This window comes from Schistocerca cancellata, chromosome 2 (assembly GCF_023864275.1).
Source record: "Schistocerca cancellata isolate TAMUIC-IGC-003103 chromosome 2, iqSchCanc2.1, whole genome shotgun sequence".
NCBI lineage: Eukaryota > Metazoa > Arthropoda > Insecta > Orthoptera > Acrididae > Schistocerca > Schistocerca cancellata.
Window position 1 is genome coordinate 640481600 of NC_064627.1, and position 20638 is coordinate 640502237.

A 20638-nucleotide genomic window follows, 5' to 3' on the forward strand; every position below is an offset into this window, starting at 1 on the left:
TGCTGCGCAATCTTCGCTCGCTACTCAGATGTTTCAGTTAACATCGCAGCAGAAGTACCTGACAGAAGATGACCACTAGAAAAGATCAGTGCCCACACGCCGTTTTGTTGAAACTTTTTCTCTGAATCGATTCCTGTATAGATATAGTAATCTGTTTGAATTCACTCTTCCAAATATTTTCCCTTAGAAGATCTTTATATATTGGGACGATGGTAATTCTTCAGACAGTTTAAAGTAGCAGATGTCGTGGAATTTCTCCACCGCATATGTGTCATGTAAAATGCACAATTAACAGCTCCGAAACTTTCCAGCTGAAACATTTACGAGCAGTAATCGTATAGAGGAGAGGAACAGAGAAAGCCGCTCTGGTTCTGGTACCGAAAGTGTTTTCGAGACAATTCTCATTTTTCTGATGCTCCGTAACGAAGAATCTACGGCAAGCTGAACTTATTATTTCTTAATTAACTGTTGCCTGGGTGCAATCCGGTATTAGCCCCCGCCGTTAGCTGTGTTAATGAGAACAGCGGGAGGCGGCAGATTTAACTAATGATGCCCTTGGCTGGTCCCCCGCCTAGCCAGATCTTCGCTTCCTTTTTTTTTTCTCTCATCCGGACGCCCTTAGGACGAACCGCCAATTTGAGAACATCGTCTCTCTACTACCGCCGGTCAGCCAGCCGAACACGAAGCGCTTTCAATTAAAAAGCCAGTTCCTCGGACGTCTTGCCCCTACAATCTCGTTAAGTTTTAGTACGATTTAAGAGTGGACACCGGAAATCTATTAGGAGTTTCTGTTCTACCGATTTCGACGAACAGTTTATTTGTTCAGCTCAGTTCCGTCGCATCGGAAATTATGACTGGGGCACTAGTGCAAAGTAGCTCACAGATAAGAATAGGACGACACAGAGGAATTTGAGGGCATATTATAGTAAGAATAAGACCTTTGGAGACAAAGACGGCATCGATATTAAAGTACGAGCAAACTCTGGTAAAGGAATTCTGTTCCTTAATTTCCTTGTAAAGAGAAAACGTATCATTAAATGTATTACTCTATTTTTTCTCTCACCTCAAATACATTTTTACGTATAAGAGGGTCTCGCCGAGCAAACGTATGGAAAATCTCTCAATTTCAAAAGACCTCATCCCAACTCAAGAGTGGAACTAGAGTGCCCTCTGAAAAGCTATGACCACATATACTATAAATTAGTATTTTACTTTTGTCAATTGGCTTTAACTGAATGAATCGTGTTCCCGTTGCTACCTTTGTGCGAACTGTCCGGCACAGCTCTCCACAAAGCAAACAACCCTATCAGAGTGACGACAGATACATTCGGATAACAAAATTTCTAATTAACCTCTAGTTTCAAAGTAATGTATTCGTATGTCCACATAATATCAAAACTAGTCTAATAAAACATACGATAGTTTGAATTAAATGTCAGCCAAATAGTAACAAAAATATCGAATAATATTAGTTATTAATTTAAAAATTGGTACATGATGGAGATTTGTGTACTGAGACGTGAAAAATTCAATGTGTTTCATCAATACTAGTTCAGTTTCCAGAAGCTCTTATGACACGTCCCTTTAGAAAAATTATACAAGACTGTGCTTAAACTGACACACAATATTTTTAGCGCAACGCAATCTGACTTTCAGAAATCCCTACAAAAGAATGGCCCTGACTAACATTAACCTATACGTTTCACAAATCACTTACCTCACAAAAATCTTGGTTACTCGAACTACTGCAATACAGCGAGCGCCACTACTGCCAGCTAAATAAAAGATTCAAACTACGGAAGGCACTAACTACTAATAGGCATAGTTAGCAAGTGAAAGATTTTGATAGAGAACAAACAATGTATTTACCTTAATAGTGTTGAAAAATCATAATATACATAGCAGTTCATAATATCCAGTATTACAAATTTCAAAACTCCGCCATCTCTCTCCCCACATCCACCACTGCTGGCGGCTCACCTCCAACTGCGCAGCACTACGCGCTGTTCACATCCAGCTGCCGCTGCCCAACACTACAATGGCAGACAATAATGCAAACTAGCCACAGACTGCACACAGCACAGCCAGTGATTTTCATACAGAGCGCTACGTGGCGTTACCATTAAAAAAACCTAAACAGCCTACTTACACTCTTTACCCGTCGGTTTTTCACTACCTTATCATTCTGTTTTGCGTGCTTATTGCTCATCGTTTAACAAATTATTTTACGGAAAGCGTAATTCGTTCAATGCTTCTTATACAACGTATACGATTTACATAGGGCGGTTTCAATTAAAGTTGCTCACGGAAGTCTAGTGTGGGCTGTAACTATTGTATGAGAGCAAAACTTGGTATGAATGCTGACGTGTTAACGTGGAACCGATTTACGCTGGAGAAACTAGAGAAAAAGTACTTCCAATTTTTGTCAGCAGGTTGAAATCTGGCGCTGTAAACTGTTTATATGATGGTGTGACATCCAAGATGTCATTTGACAAGCCGTAACGGTTACTAACGAAATCAGCATGACCCTTCTCATGTGTTTGACCATTTCTGCTCTTGTCCCGTACCAAGTCCATTACATATGGAAACATTTCTATACTTGTTGCATTCATGGCGCCAGATTTCCACCTGGTGGTCAAAAATGGAACTAGTTTTTTCAGCGGAAATCGGTTTCGCATTAATGCATTATCCTACCTACGAAGTTTGTCTGCCTTACGATGATTACAGACCACGCTGGACCTCTGTGAGTAATTGCACTTTAATTAGAACCACCCCTGTGCAATGCACACTATGTAATCAAAAGCATCCGGACACCCCCAAAAGCATACGTTTTTCATATTAGGTGCATTATACTCCCACCTAGTGCCAGGTACTCCATATCAGCGACCTCATTAGTCATTAGACATCGTGAGAGAGCAGAATGGGACGCGCCGCGGAGGACTTCGAACGTGGTCAGGTGATTGCATGTCACTTGTGTCATACGTTTGTACACGAGATTACCACACTCCTAAATATTCATAGGTCTACTGTTTCCGATGTGATAGTGAAGTGGAATATTGAAGGGACATATGCAGCACAAAAGAGCACAGGCTGACTTCGTCTGCTGACTGACAGAGACCGCCGACAGCTGAAGAGGGTCATAATGTGTAATAGGCAGACATCTATCCAGACCATCACACTGGAATTCCAAACTCTATCAAGATTCACTGCAAGTACTATGACAGGTGGAAGGTGAGAAAACTTGGTCGAGCGGCTGCTCATAAGCCATACATCACTCGGTGTAAGGAGCGTAAACGTTGGACGGTTGAAAAGAGGAAAAACGTTGTGTGGGGTGATGGATCACGGTACATGATGTGGCGATAAGATGGTAGGGAGTGGGTACTGTAACTGCCCGGTGAACGTCATCTGCCAGCGTGTGTAGTACCAACAGCAAAATTCGGAGGCGGTGGTGTTATTGTGTGGTCGTGTTTTTCATGCAGGGGTCTTGCACGCCTTGTTGATTTGCGTGGCACTATCACAGCACAGTCCTACATTGACGTTTTAATAATCTTCTTCCTTCCCACTGTTGAAGAGCAATTCGGGGATGGCGATTGCATCTTCGAAAACGATCCAGTACCTATTCATAATGCACGGCCTGTGGCGGAGTGATTACACGACAATAACATCCCTATAATGGACTGGCCTGCACAGAGTCCTGACCTGAATCCTGTAGAACACCTTTAGGATGTTGTGCAACGCCGAATCCGTGCCAGGCCTCACTGACCGATATCGATATCTTTCCTTAGTGCAGTACTCCGTGAAGAATGGGCTGCCATTCCTCAAGAAACCAGCATTACCTATGGAGTGCACCAGAAACTTGTAAGTCGTTTCCAGCCAGGCGTCTGGGTAATTTTGATCACATAGTGTATAAGGCACGTTTAGATTTCTTTATGAAGTATCTGACACACCACTGAGCAATGTAGCGCAGTGGTAAGGCACTAGGACTCGCATTGGGGAAGACGGCAGGTTAAAGCCTTCTGCGATTTGTCTAAGTGGTTTCACTCAAAGACCAGGCCAATTTCTTTCACTCTCCTTCTCGAGTCCAAACTCCTCGTCCGTCTCTAATGTTCTCGTTGTCGATTTGAACGTTATAATTTTTTATAAGTTATTGGCAGGTACATATTTCAGTATGGGCATTATTAATCTAATGTTCGTTTAACGTTCGTCTCCTGAGTGAATATGAATGTTATTCCTAGAAAACTTCAGAAAATTTAAATTTCACATCCGTAGCTATAAATGCTGAATGGTGTGTTAAAAAGGATCAAAGTGATACTTTTTTAACCGTTTCATCTGCGTCCATTGTGTAATGCCTCTTCAGAAACGAATAAGAATGATTATCAGCGTATCGGGGATACAAGTGGACATTGGTAGAAGCAGTTTAGTTTTAAACAAGTTCTGCGGATTACATGCGAATTTTCCCTGCATAATATACATTTCTTCATATGCGAGATGTCTTTGTAAGAGACATTTAGAAGTTTTTATTAAAATGAAATTCCTCCAGCTGTACTTTGGATCTCACCGCGGACTGATAGACTGAGCCACACACTACTGATTTCATCAAAGTGTACGGGCCTGAAGATGGCGTTGACGCAACGCGGAAACGTAGCGAAGTGAATAAAAAATCTTAAGTACAGCTGGAGAAAGTTCACTTTAATAAAAATTATACCAGGTGTGTCCCACCTTCGTCCAGTTTAAATATGGATGTACGAATATTTAGAAGTTTAGCGATGCATCTATGTGAAAGAGAATGTTCGCGTTCGGAGAAAATAATCTACTTTACGTAAAAAGTGACGGTTCCGTAATTAATTTTTTTAAAGTTACTTTGAGTTTACGAACAAATCACTCCTTGCCAACCGAAAATCATGAAAACTCTGCGCTTCATAATCAAACGGATTCTGCTACCATGTGCAGAAATTTATTTACATAGAAATATAGATGAAAAGAAGTAGCATGAATGGGGTTTAATCACGATGTATGTTCACGGTGCCTTTTGTTGAAAATTATACAGCAGATATGTCATAACCAATCTCCGAAAATTCTAGGGGCTTCGTTGTAGAACTAAAATTTATTATGAGGCTCGGTTTTCGTTTAATATGTATTAAATGTGTCTTTGAAGTAAGTAATGATTAATTTACGTGTAATACCGAATATTTGAGTGAATATTCTAATGATTGTCATTGCGTAGATAGCAGCAACTGTTAAACGAGAAGGATACCGTCAGCTAGTGAAAAACCGGTCTTTAGACACGAAGTTAAAGAGATACGACTTCCTATCTCGATAAAGTCGTCTTCAGAGCATTTGGGACACATTCTTTCGGAGTCGTTACCCATTCGAATGTTGATACAAGTGTTAAAATATGCAAGGTGTAGATTTCAACTTGAGACAGATTAATATTCCAGAACTACCTATTGTCCGAAATAAAAGAAATGGTCTTGGTGATCATTTAATACTGGTGTACAGGACATCTGTCTGTGCTACAACTGGCCTTCTCCATCACTTCTCCTGTGTGGGTGGGCTCAACTCTGTATTTTCAAATGAGAACCCCACATTTTTATTGCACATTCCGATTCTACGCCAAAAAACAACATAGAGTTTACTCAATCCATTGTTATCTATTCGTAGTAGATAACCCCCTAATTGAAAAATATTAAGTGCGCCTGTTTATGCAGTTAGGAACGAATACTTTTGATTCTACATTCCATTAACGACAAAATGTAAACCTTTATGTTGTAACGGTTGATACTGATATTCAAATGCTACTGAGGTGTTGCAAATTAGAATGTGCAGTACAGATAATATGGCTAGACATTAACATATCTGGCAAGTAAGATACTTGTATGGTTAATCTACTCGTAATTTTCTGTTCCCTAAGGGGTTGCGACGTGGCCAGTTACAGCACAGACAGGTGTCACCTTCATTAATATTAACTTTTCATGTAGAAGATTTCTCTTTTTCGTACGATGCACCATCTAGAGATCTTTAGTCGTTTCAAATTAGAACAAACACCCTGTACATGATGCATACAGATGATTATATCACGAAACAAAGAAGCAAGAGAAATATTACATATATATAAGTCTATATCTATAGCCCACAACCTACTTCCGATGTGTGACAGGGGAGTATTTTGACTACTACTGTCACTCGCCCGTCCTCTACCCCCCGCCCCCCACCCTTCTCCCTTTCTTTCCTGTTCCGAATGGTCCGATTGTTGGGAAGTCTCCGGGTGAGCTCTTACCTCTCAAACTTTACTACCATGGTCTTTCCTCGCGATACATGCAAAAGAAAGCTAATACACTGGTTGACTCGTCTGGGAACGTATGCTGTCAGAGTTTTAACAGTAAAATAAACAATGGTGAAGGACAAAGTTCCTGCAGCGTGTACCAGTGAGTACTGAGCATATGCGTAACATTTTCGCATTTACTAAATGAACCTGTAATGAAACGGGCAATTCTTCTTTGGACCTTCCCTGTGTCCACTATAAATTGTATCTGGTACGGATCCCAGACTGACGATCAATATTCATGTATCGACAGAACGAGAAGTTTGTAAACTACCCGTTTGTGAATGCGCTACATTTCCCGAGAACTATTTAGATGAATCTCTCGGGCATTGGCGCTACCTGCTACTAGATTTATTTGTTCGTTCCATTTTTAAATCTACCTGTACTTACACTCCTACGTATTTTACAGAGGTTACTGTTTCCAGTCATTGTTCTGCAGTAGTTTAATCGTATAATGGGTCTTTCCTCAAATTTAAAGGCAATGTTCCACATTTGTTCATGTCGAAGGTCAACCGCCAACTCTTGCACCAATTTTCCATCCTCCGTGGATCTTCCGGCATTTTCCTAGAGTTGCGTTTTCTCTGTACACAACAGTATTGTTAGCGAAAAACTTCATGGAACTTCCAAAGTTATTCAGCAAATCATTTCTACGTATTGCGAAAAGTAATGGTCTAATAACTCCAGTGGCGTACATAATTTTTCTTCTGGGGAGAGGCAGGGGGGTACTGGTTCTATTCTGTTTGAGTACAAGATCTTCACTGAGGTCATTGTCCCAAAATACAGCAGGCGAAATGTCATAAACTGTTTCAATGTTTAGAATTGAAGCACAGGTTGCATATACTGAAAATTCTGATACAGCGGAGTAGAAATGAAAGCGCTAGAGAATATTTTCGACGATTAGTGTTGTCTTAAAGATACTTTTTTTTTTCTTCATCAGTTTGCTCACTCGTTTGATTCGGCCCGCCACGAATTCCTCACCGACGCTAACCTATTCATTTCAGAGTAGTGCTTGCACCCAATTTCCAGAGTTATTTGCTGGATATGTTCTAATCTCTCTCTTCCCCTACAATTGGTACCCTCCAGTAGCGTGGAGATTATTCTGTAAACTGACATCGTATCATGTTCTGTCTTCTTGTCAGTGTTTTCCACACGTTTCTCTCATCGTCGATTCTGTAAAGAAGTTCTTCATTCCGTAAGTTACCAGTCCACCTAATTTTCAACATTCTTCTGTGTAACCACATCTCAAACGCTTCGATTCTCCTCTGTTATGATTATCCCACTGTCTGTGATTCACTACCATACAATTCTGAGCTCCAAAAGCACGTTCTCAGAAATTTCGTCCTTAAATGAACGCCTAAGTTTGATACCAACAAACTTCTCTTGACCAGGAATGCCCTCGATACCTGGGCTGTTCTGACTTTCATGTCCTCCTTGCTTCGTCAGACATGGGTTATTTTCCTTCAAAGGTTTGTCTTTCTCCAGTTTATTCTCAGTCCATACTCTATAGTCATTAGACTGTTCATTTCATTCAAGAAACCCTGTACATCTTTTTCACCTTCACTGAGAGCAGCAATATCATGAGTGGATATTGTCATTAATATCTTCTCACCCTGAATTTTAATTTTAACCTTGAAAGTTTCTTTTATTGCTTTCATTGCTTCTTCGACGTATAGTTTGAACATTAGGGGTGAAATCCGGCATCCCTGTCTTACACCTTTTCTAAACCGAGCACTTCGTTCTTGGTCTTCCAGTTTCATTGTTCTCTCTTGGTTCTTGTATATATTGTGTATTAGCTGTCTTTCCCGAAGGCTTTATCCTATTTTTCTCAAAATTTCGTACATGTTGCAGAATTTTACATTGTCGAATGCTTTTTCTGTGTCGATGTTGCCTTTGAAAAGTCTTGATTTTTTTTCAGTCTTATTTCCATTATGAAGCACAACGTCAGAAATGTCTTTACCTTTTCTAAAGCCAAAGTGATTGTCATCCAATAGACCCTCAATTTTCTTTCCTGTTCTTTTTTGTATTATCAGTGTCAGCAACTTGGATTCATGAACCGTTAAGCTGATTGTATGGTAGTTCTCGCACTTACCTGTCCTTACTACTTCGTAATTGTGTGGATAATATTTTTCCTAAAGTGTGATGGTATGTCATCAGTCTCATAGATTCCACTCACTAACATGTAGTCGTATGGTTGTCACTTCTCGCAATGATTTTAGAAATTCCGATGGATTGATACCTGTCCATTCTGCCTAAACCGACCTCAAGTCGTCCAAGGCCCTATTAAATTTGACTCTAATACTGGATGCGCTTTTTATTCCTTACTGATTCTAATTTCTTCTTCTACCACGTCATCGAACAAATCCTCCCCATCATAGAGGCCTTCAGTGTACTTTCTTCTCATATCCGGCTCGTCCCCAGGGCTTCTGTATTCCTTTCTTTCTCTGAACATTTCTTGTACTTCCTGTTTCCGTCGATCAGTTGAAGTATTTCTTCTGTGACCCAAGTTTTCTTCGCAGTTACGTTCCTATTACTTCTGTTTGTCTTTACAACAACTGTGAATGCTCTTCCTAGAGACGTACACTCCTCTTCAGCTGCACTGCCTACAGTGACAGTCTTTACCACAGTATCCACATATCCCGAACTTCCTCGTTACCTCAGTACTCCTCTTCCTTCCACACTGACTCTCATGTGTGACTCCCTTAAACTTCAGTCTTCTCTTCGTCGAGTGAATTATGATCTGAGTTTCTACCTGCTCCTGGGGATGACTTAAAATCTTAGATATGATTCCGGAATCTCTGTCCGAGAAAGACATAATCGAGCAAGTATTTAGCGTTTGTAAACTGCATGTTACGCGTCAGTCCACATCAAGTGCTTTCTTTCTCAGAATAGTTACCCATATATTGCTTAATATTCAAATCGCTCAGGTTACATCTATCACTAAATGAAGAAATGTCATTTTTGACCAGTGGTGTTGTAAGCGGAGAAACGTTGGCACAATCGTGCCTATCTTCTGAAATGCCTACATCAGATTGAGAAGAACGATTGAAATTAGAAGTAGCTTCCTTTATATCTAACATACGTTCACAATTTTCTTTAACGTGTTCGTTGGGTAATTCCAGTTCCGCTATTTTACTTTCAAAAAATGATTTTATTGACGCTTTAGAAGATATTTTTCTGAGCTTTTTGGCTCCATGATAGTTCCAAAAAAGCAGCAACAAGAACCGGAAATGTAAGGTCTTGAAAACTTTTGACAATTTAGTGGCAAAATGATCATAAATATTGTATTTTAAAATAAAGGGATGAAAATAGTCTAAGTAAGCTGATTTTATAGAATCTGTTTTTCTAATGAATAATCTGAACAGTGAGAAATTTCGTAAAGGACATGTTTAAAAATTCCACAGACTGACTTCGATAACATTCCAGAATGTAGATCCGTTCAGAAAACGCACTTCACTGCAACTTTTTTATTCGTTACAACGAGACAACTATTAATGTTGAAGATATTATGACAGTCGTTACATTATTTTCTTCGTTGATTGGTTAGCTCCGTTAGGTGAACTGAAGAGTGTGACTGTGGTGTTGCGAGTTACACTGAGATGGCAAAAGTCATGTGATACCTCCTAACGTCATGTCGGATCTCCTTTTGCCTGACATAGTGGAGCTACTCAACGTGGCATGGACTCAAGTTGTTGGAAGTCCCCTGTAGAAATATTGAGCCATCCTAGTTCTGTAGCCGTCCGTCCATAGCTGTGAAAGAGTTGAGGCGCGGAATGTTGCGCACGAACTGATTTCCCGATTGCGTCCCATAGCTGCTCGATGGGATTCATGTTAGGCGATCTGGATGGCCAAATCATTCGCTCGAATTGTTCAGAATGTGGGCCGGTGACATAGCACATTGTCATCCATAAAAATTCCATAGTTTTTGGGAAAATGAAGGCTGCAAAATGTCTCCAAGTAATCGAACATAACCAAATCCAGTCAATGGCTGGTTCAGTTCTACCAGACGACCCATGCAAACACAGCCCTCACCATTACGGAGCTATCATCAGCTTGCACAATGCTCTGTTGACAAACCGGGTACATGGCTACGTGCGGTTAGAGCCATACTCGAAACCTACCATCTGCTCTTAGACACTGAAATCGGGAGTCATCTGATTAGGCCACGGTTTTTCAGTTGTGTAGACTCCAGGGCCTAACCGCTACGGTCACGAGCCCAGGAGAAGAGCTGCAAGCGATGTCGTGCTGTTAACAAAGGCACTCGCGTCGGTAGTCAGCTGTCACAGTCCGTTTACACCAAATTTCACCGCAGTGTCCTAACAGATACATTCATCGTACGTACCACACTGATTTCTGCGGCTGTTTCACGCAGTGCTCCTTGTCTGTTAGCACTGACAACTCTACCCAAACGCCGCTGGCCTCGGTCGTTTAGAGAAAACCGTCGGCCACTGTGTTGTCCGTGGAAAGAGAAAATGCCTCAAATTTGGTATTTTCGAGACATTGTTGACACTGTCGATCTCGGAATATTGAATTCCCTAACGATTTCCGAAATGGAAAGTCTCATATTCAAAGTCTGTTAACTCCTGTCGTGCAGCCACATTCACGTCTAAGTCCTTTCCGGATGATCCACCGGAGTACAAATGACAGCTCCGCTAACCCACTATCATTTTGTGCCTTGTGTGCGGGAAACTGTATATGTGCATATTGCTATCCCATGACTTTGTCATGTTTCTATGACTTAAAGGTCTATTTTGAAGTTTTGGGTTTAAATTATAAGTAGTGATTGCAGTACCACTGTTCATGTGTAACACGCTGTTTTTCTTTTAATTTCTTTATTTAAAATCAAAAAGCTTCCCTATCTATGTCTATAAAGTGTTTATGCAACATACCATTTCCTTTTCTTTCACTCGCGATTCACGCACTTAACCCGCACTATAGGCTGCTTGTGTTAAGTAGCCTTGCAGTTTCTTACGCTAAGGGCCACTGACTCGCGTAAAGTGACCATGCCATATAGCTCGTTAAACTTTCCCTGATGCAGTGCTGAGTATTGCTCAGAATTCGTCAATAGCATTCAGAAGTTTTCAGGACGCTTGCCATCGTCCGTGCCAGTCTACATGAACTGACATTAAGATGCACTGCACTAACCAATATGCAGTTAACTGATTGACCTTGAGGCGTGATATTAATTCTGTTTCATTCCACATTCGTAGTTACAAATAAGTATCACATGTGAACATTAACATCGTTGTAATGGGCTTTCACGAATCTTTGTTGCTTACTAGCGTCTTTTCCATCACAGATCGTAATGCGAGCTGCAAGTGTTAACGGCAAGTTGGGAGATCTCCCCCCTCCCCCCCCCCCCCTCCCCGCCCGTTCAGTTACATTAAACTGACCAAGCTATACTGCTATTGGCTTATGGCAGGTCCGTCATACTGGATTCTCAATAGCTTTCAGTCTGCTTCACCATGCTATCATTTTTTGCTGTTTTCTGGATGAACTTAATTTGAAAACGCTCTCAAAAATCCATGTCTTAACATATAATTTGCAGGAGTGACGTATAAACGAACGGATCGGTAGCCTTACGGAACTACTATCGAACTGAAATATAAATCGAATGGAAACTTATTCATTTAGGTATGTCAGTCTATAGGATGGCTTCTCTGTGGCCTCCCCATTCCCCCATACAGCAGACCCTGTGGATACGGTTACTAAGTCCCTGTAATTAAGTGAATAATGAAACATTTTACAATCGCTTACGTACCTTATTCTATACGTTACAGTAAATACGAAGTCACATGTCTTTTCTTAAAGTGATTTTCCTGCAACGGGACTGTCTTCCGCAGCATTGCCCTTATTTTTAATGCATTTAAAAGGTCACTGGAAGCAGAAAATTTAAGGTTTATTTAAGTGGTAACACTCTGAGCTTAATATTGAATGGTTGAACGGAAGTTAGAAAGTTACATTTATTGTCATTTACTGTGAGTATGATTAAATTAACATAATTCATTAATAGCTATCACTATTCCAAAACATACATAAAAAATCTTACCGTGAAATATCACCTCAGGTGAAATGGACAAACAACACAATCTAAGTCACGCTATGTACTGTAACTCCCTTCTTGTTATCAGTGTGATGAAACGTTTTAAAGCTTTGTGTTATGCATTCTGCTAATATGAATACTATTTTTTAAATCCCGGAACTGAACCAACCGAGAAAAGCGAAAGGAATATATCACAGCCTAGCAGTGACCTGCAAAAACGTTGAGTTACGCAAACCAAGCATACTCGAACTAACAAAACGGCAACTAAAAGCGAGTAGGAGGCTTTCTATCCTTATTGAGAAAATATTATGATAAACATCAACACTTAATGTTACGACCCATGGCACTTCTACGCTTCCTCTAATTGTAATGATACGTCACACCCCCTGTAAATCACCGGACATAAATTGTCATGCATCCCTTCGAATTTATTAATGTCTTGGTGGAAGCATACACCCTGGTTCGGCCTCAACACGTTTTGTATTACAGCTCCAACAATTTCTCGCGAAGACGCTTAACCACTTGTTGAAATCCTCTATACAGGAACCTACAACCTCTATAAAACTCTCAACATTTGTCATTAAATTCATAGCAACCCTTTAAAATCTACACTGGAGGGCCATGAAAATGCACGCTTTGGTATTTGCTTCTGATATTCTCAGAAGATAGTTTTCAGATATTTAAAACTTCAAAAACAAGGTTAAAAAATGGTTCAAATGGCTCTGAGCACTATGGGACTTAACTACTGTGGTCATCAGTCCCCTAGAACTTAGAACTACTTAAACCTAACTAACCTAAGGACATCACACACATTCATGCCCGAGGCAGGATTCGAACCTGCGACCGTAGCAGTCCCGCGGTTCCGGACTGAGCGCCTTAACCGCGAGACCACCGTGGCCGGCCAAAAACAAGGATTCAATGCGTTCACACGTAAGTGAGTGATTTCGAATAGTGCGAAGGAGTATCTTCTTAGACACAGGTTGTTGAAACTTCACATTTTCAAGGCAAATCACAAACTCTTGCTGCTTTTATAGTGCCTGCTGTCACATCAACAGAGACAACGCGGATCTTTGTACATTAGAAGTGTGAGGCTATAACACTAACGTGCCGTGAAACACGCTAATGTTACCCTCCGAGAGGATTTTGAATTCTGACCGCGCGTGTGTCTAATGAACAAAGGTATCGGACTATAATTTTGAATATGGTGAAATCAACAGAAAAAATAAACGGACTTTAACCTTGGGAGTTAATGAAGGTGGTAAAATCATAAGTGAATGAAAAAAATCAACGGTCGCCAGCTCAATTAGGGACATTAATTTGGAACTATATGTTTAAGAAAATAGAATCTTTGTTATTGAAGTTGCTTTCGTTGATATTTCCCTTTGAACAGCACACAGGATAAAAACTGACACAGTGCACTCTGAACTGTGTGTAGCAGCAGTTACCAACAAACCAGTGGATTATAGGAAACAAGTATGCACCAAGCTCATACTAACGACAGCTACTCTCAAGAGCATTACTTAATGAAATACTGAAATGTTACTGCATGAAGTGCAGAACTAAATTTGGACGTGAGGGGCATTTGTCTTTACTGACATGAAAAAAAAGAAAACAAATAAAGATGAATAATATCATAAATACACTGTTTAAACTCATCTACATGTATCAGTTTTCCTTAGCAACAGTAATAGTTCAGTTTTCTTTTCTAATAGGTAGAGAATGTGATGGGGACCCATAAACGAGTATAGTTCCACCAGTCAAGTTCTCTGATTATTACGGTAGAAAGGACTAATTCAAAAAGCTAATCATTCAATTCACTTGGAGTAGTTCATAATTCACTTTGCAAGACAATAAAATACAACACTGGGCTTAATTAACTTCAAAAAACTTCAAATAAAGGAACCATTCATGATAGAAATCAAAACGACACTATTTTTAAAATGAGCTTAACTTATTTTCCTTTTTATCACCTGTGGAGCAGGTATTCAAGAGAATGATGTTTTCGCAATCTTGCACTGTAATCCTACAAATAATAAACTAAGGATACTTCAGCATAAGCCTATCCAACTTCACTTGTGTGGTTTTAATTTAAACTTTTAGTACTCCTTTTATATTAGACAAAAAAATCGCTTTTAAACACTTGAATGCAAGAACTGTTCACTTAAATCATGACACTTGGTTTTAGTAGCACGTAGGTGAGGACCCCGCATAGGTTCATGATCAGGATAGAAAATGTGGTTCCGCACACGGATTTATAAAGTTGTGATTATTATTAAAACAAGACACATATTGACTGGTCCAAGTCCATATACATTACTGAATGTATGAAGTTAATGAAGCAGTAGAGAAGATTGGTGGCAAGCGACATGGCGACTAATTATACTCACGGCTCTTGATGTTCGAATGCTCTATAAAATCTCTTCTTGGCGTCGGATTTTCAGCATATTAGAGCCATTCCTTTATGCCGAGAATACCAAATAACAGCCAGATCCACATACAAGGCAAATCCTTTATAAAGCAGCTTCCAATTGCCTTTCTTAGCGCCGTTGAAGTGTACCGTGCTACGGCTAGCCATATACTGTGTACCGTTCACACAAAGGAGCCGCTCAGTTGGACGGCCAAAATCACTTTTTACATCGCGTCATTCCACTTCCGTTGCCAGGGACTTACCTACAGCTTTTACATGTCACAAATCCAAGTGAGCTAAGCGCGAACCAGCTTTCAATAAACATTTTCTTTCTATGAATATACACATATTATAATAATTTATCATTTTAACATATTTTTTTTCATATAAACATTACAAAACACTAATTTTCTTGTCACATACCAAGGAGTTTAAATAAATCAGAAAACACACTCCATAATTTCAGATACACAGATACATTGTATAAAACTACTTCTAATCGATATAAGTGCTACAAGGCTTTTTACATCACCTGTAACATCCCACTGGATGCTGTTATTGCTGCAGCTGATTTTGGTTTTGAGTAGACTAAACATCTAAGCTTATCAATTTTAAATTTCACTTTATTGCAGTGGGTGTGATAAACTGACGAAAAGTCTACAGAATGAAGTCTCACGAGACCCAAAATATTGCTTTCTTGGAATAACTGGCCAGTTTTATTCGCACTGAACAGTTGGACTTCGAGAATTTAATGACAAGCAGGATCTAAGGGATTATTGCAATTAGTAGGTAGCTCGGTGATACGGCCACAATGGCGCGTAAACAGATGTCGTCCAAGCAGGTTATTTCCGTCCATATAACAAGACTCACGCACACTGCACCTGAAAACCTGTCAACAACATATTAATGGGACTTGTTGTATCAAACAATAGATATAAGTCAATGCTTGAACGAAAATAAATAATTATTCTTCCTTATACGACTTACATTGATACATACATCTTAACTGATCAAGGCCGGGAGAAGGAAAGTTAACGAAGCAAGTAAAAAAAGAAACATTTAGGACAAACGATAGAGATTACCTTACAGAGATATCGTAACTGCGACTTAGCCACCCGAACTTAAAACGTAATGGATTCGTGTTTTATATGTAAGACTCTCTACTTCATCAGCGATGGGCACATTTCGCAGTTAGTCCAATATATTTGCTTTTAGAAAAAAAAAAAAATAGTTCTGCTTAAGCAAGAAAAAAAGAAAAATACTAATATGTTGTTCAGTAGTTTCATATATTTAGAGAGGACAAGTTACTCTCGCACCTATTTTTCTTATAGTTTGAAGTTCTTACTGTACCGATAGTGTGACTTCAAAGGTCTCGGACTACTCGTTTGCCGAGGGCATACTTATTCGTTTTTGGCTTACCGGTGTTGACGTTTAGTATCCTTGTGCGCTCTGTCGTATAAGTGAACGAAATTGGTCCTCTGTACGACCAGCGAACGGGAGTGTAAAACACTGAAATCAACCATGATTTCAGGGCTCTGGTAGAGAGTAAATTGCGATCCGTCTGCCTGATTGCTAGACTGTGAGATTTTGCATTTCTTTCGTGGCCGCGATCGATTCACAGGTGCCGCACGTGAGTCGCCAGCTGCAAGTTACATCGCTGCACGAAGCAAACAGGGTTACGTACTGCTGCTCCGGCCTTGTTAGGGCGTACAGATCTCAATCACCACTTGGTCTCAGCTGCACCTATATAGACTTCTGTAGTTTATCGGTCAAAGTCTGCTCAGCGACAGATCAATTCACGTTGAGTTATCCACATTTTTAGGGCCAGAGTACTTGACTCTCTTCTGCCACCCAGGATCCTTGTCCATTGTTCTCTTAACCCAACTGTTAGTTGTTTACTTTATTCAATCAATAACTATAATTTATGTCGGTTTTTCTTTTAAAAAATAAATGTTGTTAGTAAATTTTACTACATTTTCAATAATTTTATATAGTCAGCACCACGTGATAACTTTCATTCTGGCGTCCTTGCCAGGATAACTTTCAGTATATTCAATACCCAGGATGTAGTCACTGTATTCTGTTTGTCTGCGCTAGAGTACTATATGCAATTGGAAAAATGTGTTCTAAATGTTCGCGTAATGCGTATTAGCGGCGGAACTTGGATTCCACACCGGTATTCACCTAGTGGATGTGGGAAACCACCTAAAATTCGGATTCGAACCAGGACGGTATGTCTCCCCCTACCCCGGTAGCGGTCTCTTTAACGCGCACGGGTATTTGGAAGGGTAACATTCCACTCGCGTTGCTAATAATTTAATATTTTTTGTAATTCATGTGTCTATTGAATACTGATTCCGCTAATGAACTTCGAAATTTAGCTGCCATCGCCAGAAATACATTACAGAATTGCGTAAAACCGTTGTTGCCCAATTACTACTGGCGTCTTAGCGCCAACAGGCAGATCTCGACAGTTGAGAGGTTTTCGTCACTAATAAAAGGTCATGTGACGTTGAGAAACGTTGGCACACTACTCACCAGTTCCAGAATCTGTTTTATGCAACATCGAAAATGTAATTGTTGAAAGTGTAGTTTGGTTTGAGAAGTAACACGAATATGGTGTATATCTTTTACCTTTTATTATTTATTCATTCCCCTTGTCGCTTTCGGGTAGTGTATGGATGGCAGAAATAACGTTTACTTTCGTCTTTGACCCAGAGATGTTATCTCATTCATGTCTCTGGTCCGTCTCTAATGATATCCGCAGAGCCAGACGCTGAACTTGAATCTGTCTTCATATATTCGGAAAACAGACATCTTACAATCTCGACTGCAAAATAATAATAACTGTTAGCTTATATAATAATTATATATGCCAATTTCAGAGACCATTGGCATTCATGTTGATGGTGGAGCCGTTGCACGCATCTTTATGTCAGTTTCCCAATGTACGTTTACGTAAAACCGATTCCCATGCATAACGTAGTTGCAGATACCTTTCATATTCAATCCGATGTTGTTCTATTGTGTTTACGTTCTGGCCGACGTAATAAGCCCGTACTCACACTGTATACTCGTATTGTAAACTCTTGGGTTCTGAGTACTTTGCTTTCTTTCACAGGCCTCAGGGTTGACTTATTCTACCTGTGATTCTGAAGATCGACATTATGCATCTTTAGGAGCTGTATGATCTTCTTGTCACCAAACTAAAATTAAAAAAATAAAGAAACAGAAACTTAAGCTTTTTATTATCCTCCATTAACGTTTTATGCCTGTGGACACCGCCTACAATAGCTTGAAGTACTTATTTGTTGCTGTACCTAATCTCGGAAGACTTTTCTTGGGTAGTTCAGTTCTTTTGGCACGTTTCAGTATGAGAGACGGCATTTGCTCGATTAACCAGCTTTAGGACTGGAAGGCGGCAAAGTGTACAGATACCAGCTTTCCTGTGAGCTGTGAATGAGACACCCTAAATGGGGCAATTTGGTCCTGTTGAGGCGAACATATTTAGACACAACAGAGATTTAATTAAACACAGCATACTCCTTTGTTGCCGTGGTGGTCTAATGAGTCTAATGCAATCTGGAAGATCTGAAGTTTTCCAAAATAGGATCGAGGAGTTTTCTCCCTCATACTTCCTCCAGAACGGCCCGAGCCTGCTGTCAAATGAGATTTTTTTTCCTTTTTTACGATTGGTTTGATTCCGCCCGCCACGAATTCCTCTCCTTTGCCATCCTTTTCATTTCACAGTAGCAAGTGCACCCTACGTACTCAGTTATTTGCCGTATGTATTCCAATCTCTGTCGTCCTCTACAGTATTTACCCTCTAAAGCTCCCTCTACTACAAAGGAAGTAATTCCCTGATGTCTTAACAGATGTTCTATCATTCTGTCCCTTCTTCTTTTCTATGTTTTCCACATGTTCCTTTCCTAACTGATTTTTCGGAGAACCTCTTCATTCCTTATCGTATCAGTCCACCTAATTTTCAAAATTCGACTATAACACCACACCTCAAAGGCTCCGATCCTCTTCTGTTCCCGTTTTCCCCCAGTCTGTGTCTCACTGTGCCACAAAAACACATACTCAGAAATCCATCCTTCAAATTAAGGCCTATGTTTGATACTGGTAGACATGTCTTGGTCAGGATTTGCTCTTTTTGCCAGTTTCTGGTTCGTTGGTTGATTGGTTGATTTGTGGGGAGGGGACCAAACAGCGAGGTCATCAGTCCATCGGATTGGGGAAGGATTGAGAAGGAAGTCTTCCGTACCCTTTCAAAGGAATAATCCCGGAATTTGCCTGAAGCGATAAACGAAAATCACGGAAAATCTAAATAAGAGGCCGGACGCTGGACTGTTTCGTAGTCCTCCCGAATGCAAGCCCACTGTTTTTGCTTTTAATGTCCGCTTTGCTCCATGCGTGACGGATTATTTTGCTGTCTAGGTAGCAGAATTCCTTAACTTGATTTACTTCGTGATCCCAAATTCCGATGTTAGTTCATCGCTGTTCTCATTTCTGCTACTTCTCATTACTTTTGTCTTTCTTAGATTTACTCTCAATCCATATTCTGTACACTTACACTACGATCTCACTCCAATCAATATATCCTGTAATTATTCTTCAGTTTCACTGATAGCAATGCCAACAGTGAATCTAAGCACTGAGATCCTTATTCCCACTCTTGAAACTTTCTTTTAATTTGCTTATTCCCTCTTCGACGTGTAGATTGAACAGTAGGGGCGAAAGAGTACACCTGTGCCTTACTCGCTTTTTAATCCGAGCACTTCGTTCTTGGGCTTCCAGTCCTATTTTTTCCCTCTTGGATCTTGTACATATTTGTATATTACCTGCCTTTCTCTCTAGCTTACGCCTATTACCCCTATTTTACTCAGTATTTCGAACATCTAGCACCATTTTACTTTGTCGAACGCTTTTCCACGGCGGCAGATCTACCGAACATATCTTGGTTTTCTTCAATCTTGATTCCGCTATCAGCCACAACGTGAGAACTGTTTCTCTGATATCTTTACGTTTCCTAAAGCCGAACTGACGTCATCTAACACGTCCCCAGTTTTATTTTCCATTCTTCCTTATGTTATTCTCTTCAGCAACTTGGACGCGTGAACTGTTAAGCTGAATGTGCGACAAGTCTCGCACTTATCGCGTCATGCTATCTTCGAAATTGTGTGGACTATGTTTTTCCTAATATCAAACGGAATACCACCAGTCTCATAAATTCGACACACCGATGAGAATAATCGTTTTTTGCCACTTTCCCCAAAGATTTTACAAATCCGGTCGAATGTTATTAATTTCTTCTGCCTTATTTGATCCTAAGCCTTTCAAAGTTTTAAATTGTGATTCTAATACTGGATCCCCTAAATCTCCTCTGTCGAGTCCTGTTTCTTCTTCTATCGAGTCATGAGAAGTTCAAAAATGGTTCAAATGGCTCTGAGCACTATGGGATCTAACTGCTGAGGTTATCGGTCCGCTAGAACTTAGAACTACTTAAACCTAACTAACCTAAAGACATCACACACATCCATGCCCGAGGCAAGATTCGAACCTGCGACCGTAGCGTCATGAGAAGTCCTCCCCCTCATAGAGGGATACAATGTCCTCTTTCCGCCTATCCGCTCTCTCCTCAGCATTTGCAGGATTCCCACTGAACTCTTAATGATACCACCCAAGGGTTTAATTTCACCGAAGGTAGTCTTGACTTTCCTATAAGCTGAATCCGTACTTCCGAAAGTCATTTCTTTTTCGATTTCTTCCTGAATTTCTCTGAAGATTTTTGTACGTCCTTCTGAAGTATTTCACGTGTTATTCATCTTTTATTTGCTGTTCTGTGATGGCCCTCTTTAGCGGGGTA